Source organism: Solanum verrucosum, unplaced genomic scaffold, assembly GCF_900185275.1.
Source record: "Solanum verrucosum unplaced genomic scaffold, falcon-dt-bn FXZP01000071.1, whole genome shotgun sequence".
In the NCBI taxonomy this organism is placed as follows: Eukaryota; Viridiplantae; Streptophyta; class Magnoliopsida; order Solanales; family Solanaceae; genus Solanum; species Solanum verrucosum.
Window position 1 is genome coordinate 779,045 of NW_026020118.1, and position 24,246 is coordinate 803,290.

Below are 24,246 nucleotides of genomic sequence, written 5' to 3' on the forward strand. Positions count from 1 at the left end.
TAGAGGGGGTAGTAGAATATGTGTTGGTGTAAGTGGGATCATTCATCTTTCCAGTGGAATTTGTAATCCTAAATTTTGAGCTTGATCCGGAAGTTCCATTTATTTTGGGGAGTCCTTACTTAGCCACAGGGTGAGCATTGATCGATGTAGCATCTGGGCAGTTAACCATGAAGGCGCATAAGGTTGAAGTGTTTGATGTCTATCGCGCTTTAAAATTACCGTCCATCTATGAAGAGTTGTCCGCCATCACTGTTGTGGATCTAGCTGTAGAATCACAGTGCATTACTTCCGAGGATCCCTTAGAAAGAGTTTTTATGGGACATGAAATAGATGGAGATTATGAAGCTCAAGAGATGGCAACTTGTCTTAAATTTGCAGTAATGGGAACAAAAATAAATATGGTGGAATCATTGGATCACGGAGTGGGGCCTCCACTCAAATCCTCAATTGAAGAAGCACCCAAATTAGAGTTGAAATCTCTGCTTTCTCACCTTAGGTATGCGTATTTGGGTAGCAATGGAACCTTACCTGTAATATTTTTTGCAAAATTGTCTGAAACACAGGTTGATGCGGTATTGAGAATCTTGAAGCGAATGAAGAGAGCTATAGGGTGGTAGATAACTGATGTTCATGGGATTAGCCCAGTGTTATGTATGCACAAAATCTATATGGAGGAGGATCACAAGCCAAGTGCACAACATCAATGTAGGCTAAATCCCTTGACGAAAGAAGTAGTGAGAAAAGAAGTGATCAAGTGGCTAGATGCTGGTATTGTGTATCCGATTTCTAATAGTAAGTGGGTGAGTCCTATGCAGAGTGTACCAAAGAAGGGTGGTATGACAGTAGTGACGAACGATAAAAATGAGTTGATCCCCACCAAAACAGTCACCGAATGGAGAATTTGCAAGGATTACCAGAAGTTAAATGAGGCCACGTGAAAAGATCATTATCCTATCCCTTTCATTGACCAAATGCTTGACTGTCTGGCAGGGAAGGAGTACTTCTGCTTCTTAGATAGGTATTCTGGATATAATCAAATTTTGATTGCACCAGAAGATCAAGAGAGGCCACATTCACTTGTCCTTATGGTACATATGCTTACAAACGCATACCATTTGGACTTTGCAATGGTTCGACAACCTTTCGAAGATACATGATGGCCATTTTTCATGATATGGTGGAGGACTTTGTAGAGTTACTTATGGATGATTTCGCGATCTTTGGGAAGTCTTTTGAGGTATGTCTCGGGAACCTTGATAAATTACTTTCTTGATGTGTATATACAAATTTAATGCTCAACTGGGAGAAGTGTCACTTCTTAGTTCGAGAAGGCATAGTGTTGGGTCATAAGGTGTCAAAGCATGGACTAGAAGTGGATAAAGCCAAGGTGGAAGTGATTGAAAAATTACCCCCTCCTATTTCTGGAAAAAGGGTGCAAAGTTTCCTGTGGCATGTAGGTTTTTACCAGATATTTCCTTTTGTAAAACTGAGGTCTTAAATTAAATCTCAGAATCACTCCTATGAGTGCCATCTATGGCTCGTCAAAACTCTTACAGTTCGTCCTGTCAAATCATAGATCAAACTTCAGAAACTATGTTTTCCAAAACTCAATTCTGGGTTCGATGATTTAATTCCTATGGGCCGTAGGACTTTCTACAGTTCGTAGGTCAGTCTCGTAAATCTGCCAATACAACAAACAATTATTTTTCCACTCTGACCTATATAAGTGTACTACAATTTCAAAGACTAAAGTGTGCAGATTTTTTCCTTAGCATCTCAAAATTTGGCTAACTATGGGAACTTTTGGACCTAAAAATCTATATCTATGTATACTACCTTAAAAACATGAATTCCAAACTTTTAAAGTTAAATGACTAATATACCCCAACTTAAGAAACCTATAGAAAAATTCCTAGAATGCCCCTAACTAAATACCATTAGATATGTGTCTTTTTGTCAACCTACATCACCTCGTGCTTAACCTCCTTCCCAACAAACACCACCTACATCGCCTGCACTTTAAGCTTCCATTAATTCCCAAGTAGACTCAACACTTAGCTCCCCTACAACTGAACAGACAACAACCCTTACCTTTCCTGCAATTGAATAGACGGCAATGCCGATGAATTTCAAAATAGACCCAACCCTTAGCGTTACACTCAATCCCAAAAACTGGACAAACGACACCAGATGTAAACAATCCCAAATAGGTGCAACTTCTATCTTTTCTCTCCTTCCTCTATTTATACCAAACAGTCGATGAACCCCATCTCCCATTGTAATTCCAACTTCTTGTGAAAACGAACAAGTATCCACTGTTTTAACACAAGCATACTGCCTTCGTTACTTGCACAATCATGTGCACTTTGTAATTTGATTAACCTATACGTGTTGATTTTTCTGGCTAGCAACGCTCCTCATCTTCAAAACCCACTCAACAATTGGAGTACCCTTAGGTGAAACTTTAGGCCAGCATTAACAATTCTAAGTTCCCACCACCTGAACTGTTTCCTTTAAAGTATCATGGACATGACACTCATTACATAAGTGGATTCCCCCTGATTCACATAATTTACGAACTGTTATTTTTGCGATGTAGTTCTAGAAGTGCCCAACCTTTTTTCTTCTTATTCTATCCCCTATTTATCGTTCCACTATTCTTACATTTCCAGAAATTCTAACTTTTGCCACTTCTCACAGGTTATAATATACACATCTCTCAAACTTCTGCCTACGACTTGAAGTTTGCGTTGGACAACAATGTGGCCGGTTACACTCTTTGCAGCAGTAAAAAAATTAATAGGCTGAAATATCCAAGAGTACATCAAAGCAACCTCCACAAAGGTAAGCACTGTACTTTTAACATCGTACACTACATACCAACAACCTGAAGACCAAATTCAAATTATTGAATCAACACCTTTCCTACAACTTGTTCCCTTAACATATCAAGTTGTTGACATTTCTTATAGAAAAAAGACTGTAATAACTATAACAGATTGGTTTTGAGTGAAGACAAGCAATTCAACCTCGTTGTCCGGATCAATATGAATAATATAAACTCAAAGTGGAGTCTAATTACTTAAGAAATACATGCACTAGTAGATGAACCACCAATAAAAGTGGAAGAAGAAGCAAATTCCATGACGCCATGAAGAAAAAAGTAATGAAATGCATTGCACAAGAAACACAGGGCCTTAAAGATGAGTCACCAGACATAGTGGAGGAAGAAGTACAATCTGTGAGGCCATGAAGGAACAGGGGCAAGGAAGCCAAGGAAGAACATTTCCCAATCCAAAATAAGAAAATGAAAGCAAGGCTGAAAATAGATGATTTCCTTAATAGTATAACTAAGGATTGAGTTCGGTCAGCAGCTATCGAAGCTCTGCATCTTTTTAGTTCTGTGATCTCCTGCTTAGTTAAATTTTGTAACATATTACCTAATTAAGTGTGATTTGTGACAATTTTAGTGTCTTTCTAATACAAACCTATATTGCTATGGCTGCCACAATGAAACATAGATATATGTCAAATGTAAACATAACCGACAACAAACATAATTGGGAAATTTTTAGTCATGTATACAGACAAAAGAATAGTTGAAAAGCTTAAAACTAGACTCAAAATTAAGTTTGAAAGATGACTAACTTTCCATCAATGTTAGATTAGCCATAATATGGTAACAACGTCTCATGTTAACTAAACTATCATATGAACATTCATATTCATTAAACAGGAAAATAAAATAAAAGCGTGGATACAATTTGGGATTAGTTTAAGAAGGAGGAAGATTAGTGAAGTCGCACAAATAGACTGGCAGACTTATCGCACATTTTCAATCACTCTATATCTTGATTATGTTAGTAGGTTTTGTTAGTTTTTAATGAAAACAAATTAATAGTTCACAAGTACTATAAGGTTCTTGCATTAACCTCCTAAACTTTACACTTGCAGGATACCTCCAATGAATACAATGTTTCTAAACTATACACAACTACTCTCGCAGAACAAATGTACAGGTACATAATTCAACAATCTTAAACAATTAAATAAATCTGTGATTTAGAACCCGTTAATTTGCACATTTGATTTTGGAACAGACATTAAACTACCTAATGTTCCCGACGATTAGATGCGCCCGGACATCACCCAAAAGTGGATTCAATTTCTGGCAAATAAACAACAATAACATGGATTTTATACTGCACCGATGCTAGATCCAACCTTCAAAGAATGAACACATCTCTATTGGAAAACTAAGAAATACCATGTAATATCGTGTCAGACATTTGAATTAGAATTACAACCCTCTCAACTTTGTCCCGATTGTTCAACATTTAACCTAGGTCGAAGAATTGAGTTTTAACTATGATTAATGGCAGCGAGAATAATTTTAAAAATGACAATTAAATGCTCTTTGGTTTGATAACTGAACACAAGTGGAATCCAAAGCGCTTACAACCAGGACGAACAAAGGAAACTACTAAAAAAGCATAAACCAAGCAACCAACTTATTGTGTTCATATTGTAGCGTGTTGTATAAATAATAACTCAATGAACTATGCAGCAGATTGTGAGGGACAACACCACAGTAAAATTTGTCTTTGGTAATTCCACTTCACCGATTATATGGCATTTATGGTTATAAAATAATTAGGGAAAAACTAGTAAGTTACTTTTATAACGGTAAGTTTTGGGTCGTGGGTCACCCATGTGGACCGATCCGACCCAATATGTTTAGCCCTATCCAATTAATTAATTATATGGATAATTCCTTTTAAAAGGATAAGGCAGAATAGTTACAAGATAACTGTTCAAACCTCCCTTAAAAGACTCCTAGTGGAACTAACTTCCTAAGAAACGTGAATCGTGACTCGTACATCGTGAAAAAGTGGAGGGGAAAACCTGTGAAACAGAAAATAAAAAACAAGCGATTAGTTAAGAAACAAAGAAGTGAGTTTCTCAGACGAATCAATCAACACTCAAAGAAGACTTTTAGTTTGTGAACAAAGACCGATCTTTGTTTCCTTGAGTGTCAAAGAGTGATCTGGAGCAATTTCTTTCATCAAGAAAATCAACAACAAATATTTCCGCTGCAAGGTACAAGGTACACATCTTGTTGTTGTTTTACCTTTAAATTTCCTTTATTGGTATCAAAGCCATCGTTATTGATCCCATTATGCACTGGTTCCTTGTGTATTCACTGTGTATGTTAATAAGAAATAAAATTGAGACTATTTTTTGGAAAATCAGTGAATAGGAAATAATGGAAGATATTAATCTTTTTTTGGACGTTTGAATGTGGATTAATCATATGACAAATAGGATTCCAAACCCATTTGATTCTGACTCATAATGTAGATAGGATTCCTTGTCCTACTATGAAAGAATTTCTAATTTTTTTTAAAAAAACTGCTTCTGTTTGTAGCGATCTAAAAATTGGTTGTACAATTAATATGGTCAAAACATATATTTTCATGATCTGCTCGTTTGTAGCTTTCCTAAAACATATTATATTAAAAAAAGAGATTTAAAACGAGTGAGATATGAATTATTGAAAGTTGGCTGTTTTTTTTGACCGTTTTCCGGAAATAACTGCTCCTGTCTGTAGCGATCTGGAAATTGGGCGCATATTTTTTTTTTTATTCAAAACTTATTTTTTCATGATCTGCTAAATAGTAGCTTTCTGAAAATATATTATATTGAAAAAACGGATTTAAAACGAGTGAGATATGAATTGTTGAAAGTTGGCTATTTTTTGACTGTTTTCCGAAAATAACTGCTTCTGCCTGTAGCGGTCTGGAAATTGGGTGTATAGTTTTTTTGATTCAAAATTTATTTTTTCATGATATTCTCGTTTGTAGGTTTCCGAAAATATATTATAATAGAAAAAATAATTTAAAACGAGCAAGATATGAATTTTTGAAGTTGGGTTGAAAAAAAAGCAAAAACGGTTTTTTAAGATTTTTTTTTTTGGAATGAGATTTGTGTCCTATTTATGATTATTGTTTTTGGAAAAATAATATGTGTCCTTTCTAGGATCTTATTGGTCTTGTTTATTCGTTTAGTCCTTATGTTCCTTAAACAATTGCTTATGACAAATTTGTGACATATGTTGTCGCATTAAATGGTATTAACCATATTTCCGTTTTGTTCCCATTTCAGATATGGCTAAACGGGAACATGCTCAAATTACTCCAAGTGGGAGTCTCGAAGTCGAGCAAAAGGACGCGATAGAAGAGCAACCCACCGTAAGACATGTTTCTGAGGGCGAGAAATCATACGGATTGGTGTCCAAAGGAGACACAACATTTGTTAAGGAATGAAAGGACCATCCGAAGGAAAAGATAAAAAGATCTAGGTCTTTGAAGATGGATCCTCTTGACTGTTTAATAAACTTCCTCAAAACCTTTGTCACGAAATTTGAAAAGCTTAATGAAAGTGACATTCAAGTTACATAGAGGGAAGGATACGATGTTTTGTATCATTCCTTGCCAGAATACTGGAAGAATGATCTGAATTAAATTAGTATCGAAATTGGGGATAATGAAAAATTATGGATGTACACGGTAAAAAATAGGAGTTGAGTGGGTAAAACTTCACCACATACTCCCTTTTTAGTATTGTCTTTTGTTATTTTTTTTTATAAAACTTTGTAGTGAACATATTTAATTGTGCTTTAATATGAAAATTTGAGTTTTATCCTCTTTTGGATAAGTGGATTATTATTATATTGCACAATGTCGTATGATGTTTGATTATTAGACATGCAAATCTGTGTGATTATAGTCTAAAATAAATTAGTGTACACATTAAGAAGTTAGTTTCAAATTTTGGTTAAATATTTAATTCGTAGATGATGATTGGATGCTTACGTGTCTTTTTTATTTTACATTTAAATATGAAACCTTTATGAGAATTGATTTGCTTGAATGTGTATGTCACATGCATAATTGATTAAAAAATCTTGCCTGATTATATCTCATAACAGACATGGCATCAAAAAAATATCATTGCTGACTTAAACAAAGGTGAAAAACTTAACGGTGACAATTAGGACATTTGGAGTCGTAAAATATGGTATGTACTGGAAGAGCAAAATGTTCTGGAAGGTATAAACCATGCTTTGAATCAACCAGAATAGAGTAATACTGCACAACACAGAAGGAATCTTGAATCTTACAAAGCTTGGAAAAAAACTAATTCCACTGTCCGTGGAATAATAGTTAGTTCTGCGATTGATGACCTAAATGTGAGGAATTTCCAACTGCTCATGCTATGTGGGAACATCTGCGAGGAACATATGGGGGTACATCTGTAACCCGCCTCCGACAGTTGACTATCAAATTTGACACTTACAAAAAGTATCATGATCAGAATATCAAACAACACATTAGGGTGATGTCAAACATGATAACTCAGCTCAAGAGTTCTGGCCGCGTTCTTTCAGATGAGCAACAAGTTCAGGCAGTGATTTGGTCTCTTCCCAATAATTGGGAACATTTGAAGGTTAACTTGATCCATAATGACAACATCAAAACTTTTTCTGATGTTGCACACCATGTTGAACTTGAAGATGAACACCTTGATGGTGCTAAAACTGCTTCGAATGCCTTTGTGGCAGAGTCAAGTGGTACAAAATCTTCAGGCTTCTAGCGCAAGAAAAAATGGGAAAGAAATGGGAAAAACAAAGAGACTGGAGAAGGACCCCTTAAGAAGAAGAAGAAGCTAAATTCCAAGAAAGGAATCAATTTTTCAAGAAGAGAGACAAGAGTAAAATAAAGTGCTACAATTGCCAAATGTTGGGGCATGTCGCTTATGAATGCACTGAGCCGATAATGGTAGCATTTCTTAATGCATCTCAAAGTGTAACATATGTTTCTAGAACTTCTTTACTAACTGAATCTTATCCTATGTGGATTATAGACTCAGGATCCATCGACCACGTGTCGGGATCGAGAAGCATTTGTAGACTTGTGTGGTGGCCGTTCTCTAATGTTGCATGACGTCCCTTATACACTAGAGATTTGACAAAACTTAGTATCTATGTCTGTTCTTTTAGACGTTGGTTTTGATTTGTTTTTTTACTTATAATGGTGTTAGAATAACTCTAGATAATATTTTATATTATTTTGGACTACGTTATGATCGTTTTATCGTTTTAGATTGTAATCCTTCAATATATGACTATTATGTTGACCGTTGTGTAATGACATGTTATTCAAGTAACAATGATATTGATGTTATTACACGGCATGCAAGATTAGGTCACATAGGTAAAGATCAAATGAATAGGTTGGCAAAAGAAGGACATTTAGGTTCTTTCACTAAAATTGATATGCCAACTTGTGAAAATTGTCTTGCTGGAAAGATTACGCGTAAACCATTTGGGAAGGCTAAAAGAGTCGAGTTTCCGCTTCAATTAATTCATTCTGATATTTGTGGTCCAATGAATGTGAAGGCAAGGTCTGGTGCTATATACTTCATTACATTTATTGATGATTTCATGCATTTTGGTTATGTATATTTGATTTCTCATAAATCTGAAGCACTTGAGTGCTTTAAAAGATATATGAATGAAGTTGAAAATTAATTAGATAAAAGCATAAAGGCTTTAAGAACTGACCAAAGATGTGAATATTTGCCAAAACAATTTGAAGAATTATGTGCTGAAAAGGGTATCATCAGACAAGTAACTACTCCTTATACACCTCAACAAAATGGTGTAGCTGAAAGAAGGAATAGAACATTATTGGACATGACAAGATCAATGATGGCGCATGCAAATTTGTCTATCTCTTTCTGGGAGATGCATTATTGTCCGAAACTTACATATTAAACAAAGTGCCTTCTAAATCAGTTTCTTCCACTCCTTATGAACTTTGGACTGGTCATAAAACAAACTTGAATGATCTACAACCGTGGGGTTCTGCATCATATATTAAAGATCTCTTTGGTGAGTTTGGTAAACTAAGTCCAAAAGGGAAGAAATGTATCTTTATAAGGTACTCTGAACGCTCCAAAGGGTGTGTGTTCATCGATGAACTAGAGGATGGAAGTATTACTGAAATTGTATCACGAGATGTTAGATTTTTGGAAAATGATTTTTCCAAAAAAGGTGAAATAGATGAAGTTGAGCCTCTCTATGAAATGTTGAATTCAGAAGATCAGGTAATGTTGTCAGACATACTTGATAATTCAATGGATCAAGAAATGATTCCTGGTCCAAGTGGGAGTTATGAATCCCAAAATCCTAGAGAGAAATTTGAACTTCAAATATGTAAGAGTACAAGAAAAGGGGTACCTAAATGATCTTATGAGATGAGGATTATGTTTTCTTGGTATCTCCTACAGAATTGGATGAACCTAATTCTGTAAATGAGGCTTTATCAAGCCCTTAAAAGGATGAATGGTTAAAAGCGATGAAAGAAGAATTAGAGTCCATGAAAACCAATAATGTCTGGAATCTAGTTGACCTGCCCAAGAAACTTAAAGCTATTCAGAATAAATCGATTTTCAAAGTTAAACGCAAATCGGATGGGTTGATAGAAAGACACAAAGCACGATTGGTGGCAAAAGGTTTTACTGAAGAAGTTGGAATAGAATATGAGGAAACTTTTTCACCAGTTGTGAAGTTTACTTCTATACGATTACTTTTAGCTATTATTGCACATTTAGATCTAGAATTACACCAAATGGATGTGAAGACCGATTTTCTCAATGGAGAATTAAACGAGGGACTATTTGGTTACGCTGAACCCTAGTCCAACTTGGTATTATGCTACTCCCAATGGATTGAGTAATTAACACATTATGACTGAATTTATGTAAGTTACGGGATAGCTCAAACTGAACATGCAAACTGAGAATGCAACATTTAAACTGTTATTGATACATTAATAATTGAAATATCTGACCTAGCATGTGTAATTCAAGAACTAAAGAAATAAATAGCTAGTGTTCTGGAATTCATGCATGAAATTGAATATTAACTTACTAAGTTTTGATTAATGATTTTACTGAGGTAAGTTTTAGTTATGTTTCTAGGCTTAAACTGACTAAAACGTCATAATTTAGGGTCTAAACGACGTAGCTTAGGGGTCCAACGAAGTAGGAAAAGACCAACAGACCCCTAACTTAACTGCTGTTGGAGTGACCGATGGACAGGACCTACGGGCCGTAGGTCAACCTGTGGTCCGTAGGTTGGGGTCGTAGGTCAAGTCTGCCCGACAGGGATTTACTAAAACGCGCATAACTTTTTACTCGGAGGTCGGATTTTAGTAAACTCGGTGGCGTTGGAAAGAGAATTCAATTACATATCATATCATAGGTCCTGGGACACATAATTCCTTTTGTTTTGGGAGTGATGACCAATTGAAGTTGACCCAATCAGGAATCCCCCCCAACTGGCTGCTGACCTTCAGCAACGATCAGACCTACGGATCGTGGATCGAACGACGGTCCGTGCTGGTCGGTTGTCATTCGCGTTAGAGGCTGGGTAAAGGGGGCCAAGATCCATGGACATAGACCACGGACCGTGGTCTGGCCTATGGACCGTGGTCTGGCCTACGGACCGTGGGTCTATCCATGGGTCAAGACTTAGCCGATTTTCTGAGCTGAGTTTGGGGAGGGGTTGCAGTGGTGAACCACGGACAACCAGCATGGGCTATGGTTTGACCTACGGTCCGTGGGTGGCAACCATGGGCTGCACCTGCAGCTTCTCAAAATCTGTATTTTTGGTTTGTTTCGAATACGGGGTGTTACATTATCTCCCCCTTGGGACCATTCATCCTCGAATGACGACTAAACTAGCTGAGTTTGGAGGGAAGAAGTTGCAATCCCTACCACTAAGTACTAGAAACTGATTTCTGACTAAAGTTAGCTTTAAGAACATGCAAATACGCTGAAAATGCAAAGCTCACTGAAGGAACATAATACTAAGATTGAATTAGCGCATGAATAACTGAAAAACTGAAGAGGAACTATTACCTCAAGCTGGAATGGAATCAGAAGGAAAGGGGTGAGGGTACTTCGACTTCATGGCTGCTTCTACTTCCCAAGTAGCTCCCTCTATGGACTGGCTCCTCCACAAAACCTTGACTGAAGCGACTTCTTTGCTTCTCAACCTTCTAACCTGAAGATCGAGAATCTCAATTGGTACATCCTCATATGAGAGACTATCTTTCACGGCCACTCTCTAACGGAACTATGGATGCTGGATCATCCACACACCTCTTCAAAAGTGAAATGTGAAAAACCGGATGCACTGCTGCTAATTCTGCTAGCAACTCTAATTCATAAGCCATTTTACCAAGCTTCTTCAGAATCTTGTAAGGGCCTACATATCTAGGACTAAGCTTCTCTTTCTTGCCAAATATCATCACCCCTTTCATAGGTGACACGTTCAGGAAAACCCACTCATCAACTTGGAACTCTAATTCCCTTCTTCTCACATCTGCATAAGACTTCTGGCAACTATGGGCAGTCTTAAGTCTATCTCTAATGAGTTGCACTTTCTCCATAGCATCGTGGACTGAATCTAGTCCTATCAAGGTTGGTTCACCTACTTCAAACCAACTAATTGGAGATATACATCTACGCCCACACAATGCCTCATAAAGGGACATCTGAATTCTGGAATGGTAACTATTATTGTAGGAGAACTCAATGAGACGAAGGTGATCATCCCAACTCCCCTTGAAATTGATCACACAAGCTCTCAACATGTCCTCTAATGTTTGAATGGTACGCTCTGCCTGGCCATCCGTCTGTGGATGAAATGATGTGCCAAGACCCTTCTGAAAAGACTTCCAGAAATGATAGGTAAAATGAGGACCTCTATCTGAAATGATAGACAAAGGAACCCCATGCAACCTGACTATCTCATTAATGTAAAGCTTGGCATAGACCTCTGCCGAATATGTAGTCTTGACCGCCAAAAAGCGAGAAGACATAGTCATTCTGTCAACAATCACCCAAATGGAGTCATGCTGTCTGTGAGTACGAGGTAACCTTGTAATGAAATCCATGTTGATCACTTCCCACTTCCAAATAGGAATGTCAATCTCTTGAGTCATACCCCCTGGTTTCTAATGTTCTACCTTCACTTGTTAGCAGTTGGGGCACTTACTCACAAAGTCTGCTATATCCCTCATCATGCCATTCCACCAAAAGACCTCCCGCAGATCGTGGTACATCTTAATGGTGCCTGGATGAATAGAATATCTGGAATTGTGGGCTTCTGTGAGAATACGTTGTCTCAATTCACCCACATCAGGAACAAACAATCTACCCTGATAGAGAAGTACACCATCTCCCCCTTAGGAGAAAACCTCCACTCTCTGATTGTGGACTACATCCTTAAGTTCAAGCAAGATTGGATCACTGTCTTTCTTTTCCTTAACCTCTACTACCAAAGAAGATTCTAACCCATTCTGAACTGTGACACCATTATCTGATATGCTCATAAGGCGAACTCCCAATCTAGTAAGCCTGTGAATATCCTTCGCTAGTTCCTTCCTTTCTTCCTCAACATGGGCTACACTACCCATAGATACTCTGCTAAGAGCATCTGCTACTACATTCGCCCTACCAGGATGGTCATGCACACTCGTATCATAATCCTTCAGGAACTCAAGCCATCTCCTCTGGCGAAGATTCAACTCTTTCTGGGTGTACACATATGAAGGCTCTTATGGTCAGTGAACACATCTACGTGAACACCATATAAGTAGTGCCTCAAAATCTTTAGTGCAAACACCACTTCTATAAGCTCGAGGTCATGAGTTTTATAGTTCTTCTCATGCACTTTAAGTTGTCTAGAAGCATAAGCTATAACCTTATCTCGTTGCATCAACACACAACTTAGGCCAACTCTGGATGCATCGCAATATATAACATAGCCGTTCAAACCCTCTTGTAGAGTCAAAACAGTAGCTGTAGTCAACCTGGTTTTCAGTTCTGCAAAGCTTTTCTCACAATCATCTGACCACTAAAACTTCACCTTTTTCTGAGTCAACTTAGTCAATGGAGAGGCTATGGATGAAAAATCATTCCACAAACCTTCTGTAATAACTCTCTAGACCCAAGAAACTTTTGATATCTATAGGAGAAGTAGGTATGGGCTATTGTTTCACTGCTTCTATTTTCTAAGAATCCACTCGGATCCCTTCGCTAGATACAGTTGGCGAAGAAACTACACACTTGGCAGTTCGCTGAGTGAATGGGTGAACTTGACTAACATCGCCGAATGAGCGGGAATTGGACGATTTTTACAAACCACAGGTTTAAAAGTTCTATTTCATTCACTTTCTCTCCCTGCTTCGTCCTATCAACCTCACACCCGCACTCTAGCCTTTTATTTCTTGCATTTTAAAGTATTTTAAGTGTCAAATTGTGCACGGATTTGGATCGCATTGCTGCCTAGCACGTCAGCACAATCTAATTCAGCACCAAGGTTGGTAATCGAACCCCTCAGTTATTTTATCAAAATTTGTACTCATTTGCATGGTTATTGATAGAATAAAATCTCTGCTGAGTCTTTGAGTTACTGAGATTGCATGTATTATGGATTATGGTTGAGTAACTTTTGCATGATTTGAGGGACTCCCATTAGACTGTGCTTTGAGTTGAAAACTTTTTTGTTACGTGGGTGAAAAGGTGAAACTTCTATGGGTTATCGTTGAAATTGTGTCATTTGAGCCTAAATTGCATTATCTGGGTTGTGGGGTGAAATTTGACAGAAATGGATTGAAAATAAACACGTTTGGCTGTTCAGCAAGATGAACAAACTCGCCGAATTGCTTGGTGATTTGCCTAACGCCCTCATTCCACCTTTTAACTGAATACTACATGCACTAATCAATCTGTAACTTTCGGCGGTGATCCTAATGTCGCTAAGTACACTCAGCGACTCACCGAAAGACTCCTTGTTCTCCCTTTGCATGTACCACTGCACCTTCTATGCATCATTTTCAGCGAATGGCCTAAATGGATGAGTACTTCGCTAACTGGTTTGGTGAAGCTATTCTACACCCACAATTCCCCTACCCCTGCTTAAAATATTGTCTAACTTTCCTTGAAGTCTTTTGCAGAAATGGTAGACCAAAAGTTGCGGGAAGGGACATGCCACCCTGACATATAAGTGCACGAGAGTTTAAAATAGATGAAAAAAAGAAGATCTAGCCAGACAAAGGAAATATACCAAGGAAGCCAGGGCAAAGAGACGAATTCCCATCGACCCTAATGTGCCTCCATGGACTCGAAGTTCAGAGTTAATGCAATACGGGCCTTCGAAGCAGCTCATGAGATAGATCAGATGATTGGAGCTAATCTTGCTGCAGAGGCCAAGGCAGAGGCAAACAATGAGGACCAAAACAACAATACTCCGGGGACCATTGTTTCACTTCAGGGAGATGCTTCGGGTACTGATGCCCAGACGTATAAAGCGACCCATTAGCCAGGATCCTCTCTTTACCTCCCTCTCTAACCTTTGCTAACTTCAAAATCTTGGTTAATATTATTTGCATTTGAGGACAAACGCTCTTATTTGTGGTTGGGTGAGGCCCACGATGTTTTGCTTGTTTCAGATACTTTTGTTTTGGTGTAAATTTGGGTTGTCTTTTTTTAATTGTGTTTTTAAAAAACTGCTTTGCGATTCTTTGAGCTTGTGGCTCCGTTTCTGTTTATTTTTTATTGCAAAATGATTTTAACCCTATTTTGACCCTCCCAATTTTTTTTGAATTTTTTGCACATTTCTGCCACCTCTCCTGTGTTGAATGTGGCTGTTCTTTTGCCAAAATTGAGTCTCGATTTGATTAATACCGATGACTTCAATAGTGCTTACAATTGAACAAACATGAATGTACGGCTATGATGAGGACAAATGAAGCAAAAGTTTAAGTTGGGGGTGTTGATGAGTCCTCAAATTAGACTCATTTAGGGCTTTATTTTGATAGGAATAGTGTCCTCAAATGGTTAGTTTGTCACAATATCTGATGAAAACTCTTAAGTTTCAGGTATTTGAAGTTTTAGTGGAAGCATGGACACTTAGGCTCAAAAAGGAACATAAAGGTTGAAAAGAACGAAGAAGCTGAAGCATGCGCATAGCCAAGCACACTTGGCGATTCGCCGAAGGGTCGCACTCCGCCCTTTGTTCCATTAATTACTAATCAAGGAGATGGGGTTCTTGGGATGTGATAGGAATACGGGAAAAACTAAACTATTGGGTACATACTTTTGACAATAAATCTGTTGAATATTTGTGACTAGGCTTGATTATAGACGGGATAAATTCTCTCTCAAGCAACTTACCCCAAATCAAATGGGTTCCTCTTGGACACCCACTTGCCGCATGAAGAGCAGACTCTGCCTTAGCCCACTCACTCTCTCGAGCTGAGTGTGTAGGAATGAGACTAGGGTTCACTCTCAAGCTGAACCTCATGTGGACCCACTCCCACCGGCAATCAATTTAGTAGTCTTCTCTCTTGAGCAAGCCGAAAACACAAAGGTGAAATCTTATTTGCAACTATAATTTCAGTAAGTTCCACCACAACTACTAAACGAAATCACATCTAAACAATAAATAAATCATCAACAAGCAAGACCCAATAAATAATCTAACCCATATTCACAAAATCACACCCAAATAATTGGGGTTTTAGCTAGACATGTAAAAGAGATAGAAATTTATATCAAAATGAGTTTGCATTCGAATGGTTATGAAGATTTAAGTTTCAAAACAAGTCGAGATTGAAGAATCCAGAAGACCCAAGTCCAATTTCTTGGAGTTGAAACCCTTTGAACCTTTTCAAGTTCTTCAAAAACCCTCTCCAAACTTAAAACTCAAAAATAGAAGCAAAGTCTGAAAAATTACTATTCAAAGCTAAAATTCGATACTAGAATAATAATTCTCAACGAGTATTTATAGTTTCCAAAAATTTGTGTTGCAGCGTATCATTCGGCATCGTTAATCGAGATCGCCGATCAACTCGGTGATCCGCTCTCTGGTAGGTTTCATCTCCATCTTGCTCTATCCTTCAGCATCGTCGTGTTTGGATCATTAGGCGACAAAGTACTGCTTCGCGGAACTGTTCGATGATACACTGACTGCTTCTATTCACCGCCGATTTGATCCTTTCCTTCCGGGCTCAGCACACTGTAACAAAAGGGGAGGATAAGAACTTTGGCGACTCGCCGAATGGGTTCGGCGATTCTTAGATCTTAATTTCTTTGATCTTTCAGCTACTTTTTGCTAAGTAGTGTCCATGCTTTCCCTCAAACTTCAAATACCTGAAACTTAAGGGTTTTCATTAGATATTGAGACAAAATATGCATTCAAGGACACTAATTCTATCAAAATATAGCCCTAAATGAGTCCAATTTGTGGACTCATCAATACCCCCAACTTAAAATTTTGCTTGTCCTTAAGCAAACTCAAGTTCAGCCATTCAAAAAGTGTGTCTCGAACAGTGCTACACAAGACTCAATCATGAATGCACACAACAAGACTGAATTTTCTTATACAAAGATCAAATGTGCACTCAAAGAACCTCATGCTCACAATACTTGCTTCAAATGGAAGTTCAAGCTAAACAAAATTGTTCAAATGCCCTAACACAAGGAATGATTCCATATTCACACAATAGTTCACAGTTTAAAGCTTCGGAATCAAATGCAATGCTCATTCTCACAAGAAAGAACACAATGCATGCTTTCAACCATAGGTTAACCCATATTTTCCAATCAACATTTGTTTCAGCTCACTCAAGATCTAAAAGGTCTTTTCAAGGCTTGTAATGGGGCTGAGTGCAAAGGTAGGGTCATTTAGGCTAGGTGACTTTTATCCTCATGAAATGTGGTGCTCACAACACTTCAATTCCTTTTCTGTCATCATTTCTTTAGTGCTCATAAGTCATCCTATTATTCATTTCTTATGGACTCTTTGGAACCCCATTTCTTTTGTACTTTATTCCATAACTTTATTTTTCATTCTTTTTTTTTTTAATATATAGAGGGGTTCTATTTTTTTTAAAACCATGGGTAAGAGGAACTTTCTTGCACTTCTTGTTTTGCCTTTTCTTTTCACCACACCCCTAACTTAGGCTTTTGCCCTAAGTTGGCTATTCAACTAACCACAACTTCATGAGGATTATGGGTAATGGATAAAGAAAGGTTATGCTTTCATCAAGTTTCTTCCAAAGGAATGGAAGTCTCAAGGGGTGTTCAAAAGCGGTTCACACACACACAAGGTAGGTCACAAAAGAGGTATATGTCAATTGGTTAACACTCTTAGAAGTTGCCTAACATCATATCAAGAGATAGCATCACTTAGTTGACCGGACCAACGGGGCAAATTCTAAGATCTATCATGCATGGTTCAAAGTAAGGCCATCACACTAGGCATTGACACTACAGTCAAACAAGACTCCACACCTTTTTCGCTAGTGTGCAATGATCATCACAAGAGACTCAATTTGATACTAGGCTAGTCATAACGAGATGCAAAGAGTTCACATATTGTCTATGCAACTTTCTTTGGCCTCATTATAGCCACGCATTCATGTTTGTTCGATTGAGAGCACTATTCAAGTCATCGATATTGATCGGAACCGAGACTTAAATTTTGCAAAAGAAAAACCACATTCAACACACAAGAGGTGGCAAAAATTTTTGGACAGGTCAAAAATCATATTTGCAATTTAAAATAAAAGGAGCCATAAGATCAAACATCCACAGAAACAATATATCAAACACAACAACCCAAATATAAACAAAACACAAACATCAATATCACACAACAGTGGGCCTCACCCTACCACAAATAAAAACATTTGTCCTCAAATGCAAATAACACAAAATCTGACATGTAAAATAATGAAAGACAGAGAGGGAGGTAAAGATGTGATCCTAGCTATTTGGTCGCTCTATCTGTTCGGGATTCAATGCCCGGAGTGACTCCAGAAGGGCCAGCTCCACCGAATCCAGCAATAGGTGCTAAGAAAGCCCGCATGGTAGCATCTATCATAATTGCTTCCATCTCGATCAGGTCGTCATCTCCAACTCCCTCAGTCTCCTCATACATCTCTCAATTAATCTCTGCTTCTGACTCACGATCGACTATCTGCTCCATCCTATCCCATGTCCAGTGGTGATCTAAGGCATCTCAGGCACATCTGGAATTTCCATTGTTCCAAAAACCATGGATACATCGGTGGACTTTAGGTGGTTTACATCTTTTCGCAACTCAGCAATAGTAGCTTTAAAAGCTATCACCTTCTCTGTGGCTCCTTGGTTGTGCTTACACACTATTATCCTGGTCACCAGGGCATCAATGATAGTGTTCAAAGGTGTCACAACATTGGCTAGGGATATCTGGATCATGGTTGGAAAAGAGGTCCCTAGACTTGAAGTCTGACGATCGGTAGAAAGGGCCAGTTGTCTCATCCTGATTAGGGAAGCCTGGGTGAGTGGAGGTCAGGAGAAAACAACAGGAAGTCTAGGAGGTAGTTCAGCAGCAGAAGAACCTGGAGTATCGGAAGAAGTAGCAATAGGGATACATGAAGGCCCAGCGGACGGAGTAGGCAAAGATGCCTCTACAAGTGCTGATTATGTGTCCACCAGGGCTGTCTTCTTATTTTCCTCCTGATCCTTAAGGTACCCAACTTCGATCCTCCGGATATCAGTGGAGGATGTGGGAATCACTTCCACATCTTTCCTTGCATCTGTTGGTACATAATCCCATCTACACAGCTCGGTAATCAATATCGGGAAAGGAAGAGAGGTCCAGGTCTGCTTTCCATGCGTATGAATCTCTGAAGCCAAGATTATCCCCAAATTTATTCTAGTCTTCTCCATGATGCAACCCAAACATGCTGCTTTAGCAAGGAGAATAATCGGCTCATTCTGGGATGGCATAATTGTACTGTTGATAAAACCAAACCAGTATCTTGCAGCTACATTCAACTCTTTCTTTTCAATTGGAGCCCCTTCTGCCAACCACTTCGGCAAACCGTCTGAAATTAGTGGGGCTAACCACTTTTTCATTGTGTCTAGCTTCTTTGTTCTGATCAAGTGCTGGCAGTGATCCTCAATACTCGTGGACATGCCCAAGATTGTGTTGTTGGCCTCACTATGACAAATTACCTTCTTTCCTCTAACAACCATATAGTCGAGTTCTTTGAACTTTGATATTAGGCTCTTCCTCTAGGGTACCAGTGCACTGTGTGCACTGTAAAATTTTCTGACCCAGCTTGGTATGGAAGAGCCACGGGGTTTTGTGCATATTTGGAACTTGTGGTGCTTCAGGCACTCCATTATCTCTGGGCACCTGTCGATAACCCCATCTATGTACAACCATTTTTCCTCTAGGATTGTTCTCAACCCCTCAGCCTTCGATCTATTCATTGACTTGGGTGGAGGACCTTGTACATGAGGTGCCAGCTCTATTTTTTGTTCTAGATCTGGAAATGTAAGAGTGGTAGACTAGGAATTCCGGATCCTAGATGGATAGTTTTGCCTCTTAGATCGCATTGCAGAACTTTGTGCTATTGTGAGCTCATCCTCTTCAGATTCTGTAGTCTGAGGCTCCTGATGTTCCTCCTCACTATCAGATGGACTGTGGTAAGAAGTATAATATCTCTCACAGTCGGAGCTTGTGTCTGATAACTTAGGTGCTTTGCTTTTGCCTTTGTTTTTCCTATTAGATGTGGACAGTTTTGCGGTCTTGTCATTAGTTACCATTGCACCTTCGTTGATTTTTTATCCCTTTCTCCTTATTGCATGGTGGCATGTCTCTACCTGGAGCCTTTGGTCTAGCCATCTCTGTAATATACTTAAAAAATAATAATTTAGAAACGATACAATTAATAAGCTCAGAGAATCTACTGCAGACAGACTCGCCGATCCAGTCGGCGAATCGCCGAACCACCTTGGCGAGCTAGCCGAAGGGATTAGCTCACAGGTTAGAGCAAGTTGGCGATGAGAAAGCCTTTTCGCCGTCTTGCCGACTACTTTTAGCGAACAACGATTTGTCCGCCGAAAGTTACAGTGGAACAAGAGATCGAGGTAGAAAAAGGGCGAACTAGATCGCTTTTGGCGAGTCGCTGAGTGCTTTTGGCGACCTCAGGCTTCTCGCCCAAAGCTATAGAATCTCAAGTCAAATTTCGCATGAAATTAAAGATGATATGGGTATTTTAAGGCGAATCGCTGAGTAATTTGGCGAGCTCGACTTATCTCGCCAAATGGCCCAAAGTGTCAATAATCGACCCAGCATCTTGAATTCATCCCTGCAATCCCCGAAAATAAAATTAACACTTGCGCTAGAGAAATTAAACTAAGACCCATAACTCCCATCATCCCGGGATACTCAGACGTCTCTTGGTTCTGCCAATCACGATAGAATGCAAGTGCAACCACCCGATTTGACTCATTTCAATGTACAAGCATACATAATTTCAAAAATCAAGATACAACAGGCAACATTCTAGAGTTAAGATATGTATTCAAACATTCTAATCCTACCAGATAGGTCCAACACACAACAATAGGATATGAGTATTCCAAATGAGAAAAAGATTCTTAAAAATAAACTCGGTGTTCGGAAACTAATCTTAGATGATGATTAATACAAATTGAAATTCTAGGAAGCAAAGTAATCCAACTCTGAGCACAAACCGTCAACTAAAATACTCACAAAGATGCGAAATTATAAATGCGATTTTGTGTTAGAAATGAGGAAAAATGAAATTTCAAACCCTTTGACCCGATATACCATCCGGTTCGTGCCTATTCGCGATATTAGTCATGTTCGCCTACGTACTTGGCGATATGCCCATTGGTTATTTACCTCGCTGAGGTTTACATGACCTTCACTAAATATGACGATCCAAACGGCGGTCTGCTCGGGATCGCCAACCTGGTTGGCTATTCGCCAAATTTCTCCTTGGCTCGCCGAGTTTTACAGGCCCAAATTACTATGATTTTGAGCCTAACGGCGGATTTAATTGGGCACTAGGTCATTCTTTCGCCCATTTGCACTTTTCAAACGCTTTCCGACTTAAACCTACACAATCAACACACCCTTATTTAATAAACTCAAATTAAGAACAAGGGTTTTGGGTTGCCTCCCAAACAACGGCTTAGTTAACGTCGTGGCACGATGCAAGTCAGCACTCAAACTCCCTTTTTGGGGTTAGCCGTAGTATCACTAGGCAACCCCCTGTTTTGTTGCGGGTGGAGATCGGGCGATACATAACCCATGAGGTTCTCGAGTAGCTGGATAACTCTGGAATGAGACCAAATCATCCGCTTCATTCCTTCAATGTCTTCCTTCATTCCTTTCAGCTCTCTATCTTGCTCAGTCCCCTTGTGGAGAATGATTGAGAGCATTCCCTCAAGGTGTTTAACCTCATTGTCCTTGAGACTTCTTCGCTCATGAGGAGGGATGTATTTATCCTTCCTCTTACACTGGACTTCGAACTTTACCATCTTTTTGGCCAACTCATCCATCTGAGTCATTATGGTGGCCAACATGAAGTCCTTTTCTACTTCTTGGTTCGTTTCAGCCATTTGATTAAGTAGTTGAGTTGCTATCACATATGGCTGTTTTTCAATTCCTCCCGTAATGAGTTGGTCGACCAACCTCTTGTTTCCAGGACCAAGAATTCTCTAGAAATAGTCAATGAGAGCTATGTCGGGAATGTCATGATTTGGGCATTGATTGATCAGTTCATTAAACCTTGCCCATGACTTGTGGATCCGTTCACCTTCCAATTGCTTGAAGGTGAGGATACGATCCCATAACATAATTACCTCTAATGGAGGAAACTCCATTGGCTCCCGAGTATAGCTCGCCATGCCCACTTCCTCTGTTTGGATACAAACAAACCAACAAAACAAAACTAAAGATTAAATGAGTAAACTACAACTAAGATGAACAAATAATTTACTATTCTAAAAATTCTCAAATAACACCACTCCCCAGCAGCAGCGTCATTTTAATGTTTGTGTAATCAAGACACAACTTTCAATGCAAGTGTCTACGATCATACAATAGTAAAGTGTCCCAACCGAGGGTTGGGGTGGAGTCCCAAGGTAGTGGGCTTTAACATTAGTAGAAAAATAAAATTTTGTTCCAATTAGTTATAAATAAAGATACTTTCGAATATTAACATGCTAAGTCTAAAGGGTGACGCAAACGTCAATTAACAATGGGGGTTTTGTCACAAGACAACAAGAATACAAAACGTACTAATCAAGGAGATGGGGTTCTTGGGATGTGATAGGAATATGGGAAAACTAAACTATTGGGTATATGCTTTTGACAATAAATCTGTTGAATATTTGTGACTAGGCTAGACTATAGAGGGAATAAATTCTCTCTCGAGCAACTTACCCCGAATCAAATGGGTTCCTCTCGAACACCCACTTGCCGCATGAAGAGTAGCCTCTGCCTTAGCCCACTCACTCTCTCGAGATGAGTGTGTGGGAATGAGACTAGGGTTCACTCTCTCGAGCTGAACCTCATGTCGACCCACCCCTACCGGCCATCAATTTAGTAGTCTTAGTTTTACGACTTCACTCTCGAGCAAGTCGAAAACACAAAGGTGAAATCGTATTTGCAACTACAATTTCATTAAGTTCCACCACAACTACTAAACAAAATCACATATAAACTACAAATAAATCATCAACAAGCAAGACCTAACATATAATCTAACCCATATTCACAAAATCACACCCCAAGAATTGGGGTTTTAGCTAGACAGGTAAAAGAGATAGAAATTTATACCAAAATGAGTTTGCATTCAAATGGGTATGAAGATTTAAGTCTCAAAACAAGCCAAGATTGAATAATCCACAAGACGAAAGTTCAATTTCTTGTAGTTGAAACCCTTTGTACCTTCAAGTTCTTCAAAAACCCTCTCCAAACTTAGAACTAAAAAATAGAAGTAAAGACTGAAAAATTACTATTCAAAGCTAAAAATTCAATACTAAAATAATAATTATCAACGAGTACTTATAGTTTTTAAAAATTTATGTTGCAGCGGATCATTCGGCCTCGTGAGTCGAGATCACTGATCAACTCGGCGATCCGCCCTTTAGTAGGTTTCATTGTCGTCTTGCTCTATCCTTCAGCATCATCCTTTTTGGATCATTGGGCGACATAGTACTGCTTCACGGAACTGCTCGGTGATACGCCGACTGCTCTTGTTCACCGGCGATTTGATCCTTTCCTTTAGGGCTCAGCACACTGGAAAAAAAGGCGAGAGTATGACCTTTTGGCGACTCGCCGAATGGGTTCGGCGATTCTCAGCTTTTCATTTCTTCGATCATTCAGCTACTTTTGTTCATTTTTGGTAAGTAGTGTCCATGTTTTCCCTCAAACATCAAATACATGAAACTTAAGGGTTTTCATCAGTTATTGAGACACAATATGCATTCAAGGACACTAATTCTATCAAAATATAGCCCCAAAATGAGTCCAATTTGTGGACTCATCACACCTGCAACTTCTCAAAATCTGTATTTTTGGTCTGTTTCAGATACAGGGTGTTACATTCAAACTCTAATGCTCTGAAGCAAAACCGTTTCTATGCTCTCCAAAACCGAGGTGAACAAGAGAATTCTCCGGACGTGGTCACCGGTATGCTAAAAGTTTTCCATTTAGATGTGTATTCTTCGTTAGACCCCGGTGCTACTTTTTCTTTTGTGACACCATATGTGGCAATGAGATTTGATATGCTCCCTAATGTTCTATTAGAACCTTTTTCTATCTCTACTCCTGTTGGTGATTCTGTGGTGGCTAAAAGGGTTTATAGAATATGCCCTGTTTCCCTATCCCATAGAGTTACTCTTGTTGATTTGATAGAGCTTGACGTGATAGATTTTGTTGTTATACTTGGTATCGATTAGTTGCACTTTTGTTATGCGTCGATTGATTGTAGAACTCAGGTAGTCAAGTTTCAGTTCCCGAATGAGCCTATCCTTGAGTGGAAGGGGGAAATTCTATGCCTAAGGGCCAATTTGTTTCATGTTTGAAGGCTAGATAGATGAACTCCAAGGGTTGCATTTACCATCTTGTTAGGGTGAGGGATGTAGATTCGAAAACCCCTACTCTTGAGTCGGTCCCCATTGTAAGTGAGTTTTCGAAAGTGTTCCCAGATGACCTACCTGGTATTTCTCCCGAGCGGGAAATAGACTTTGACATTGACCTTCTCCCATATACGCAACCTATCTCAATTCATC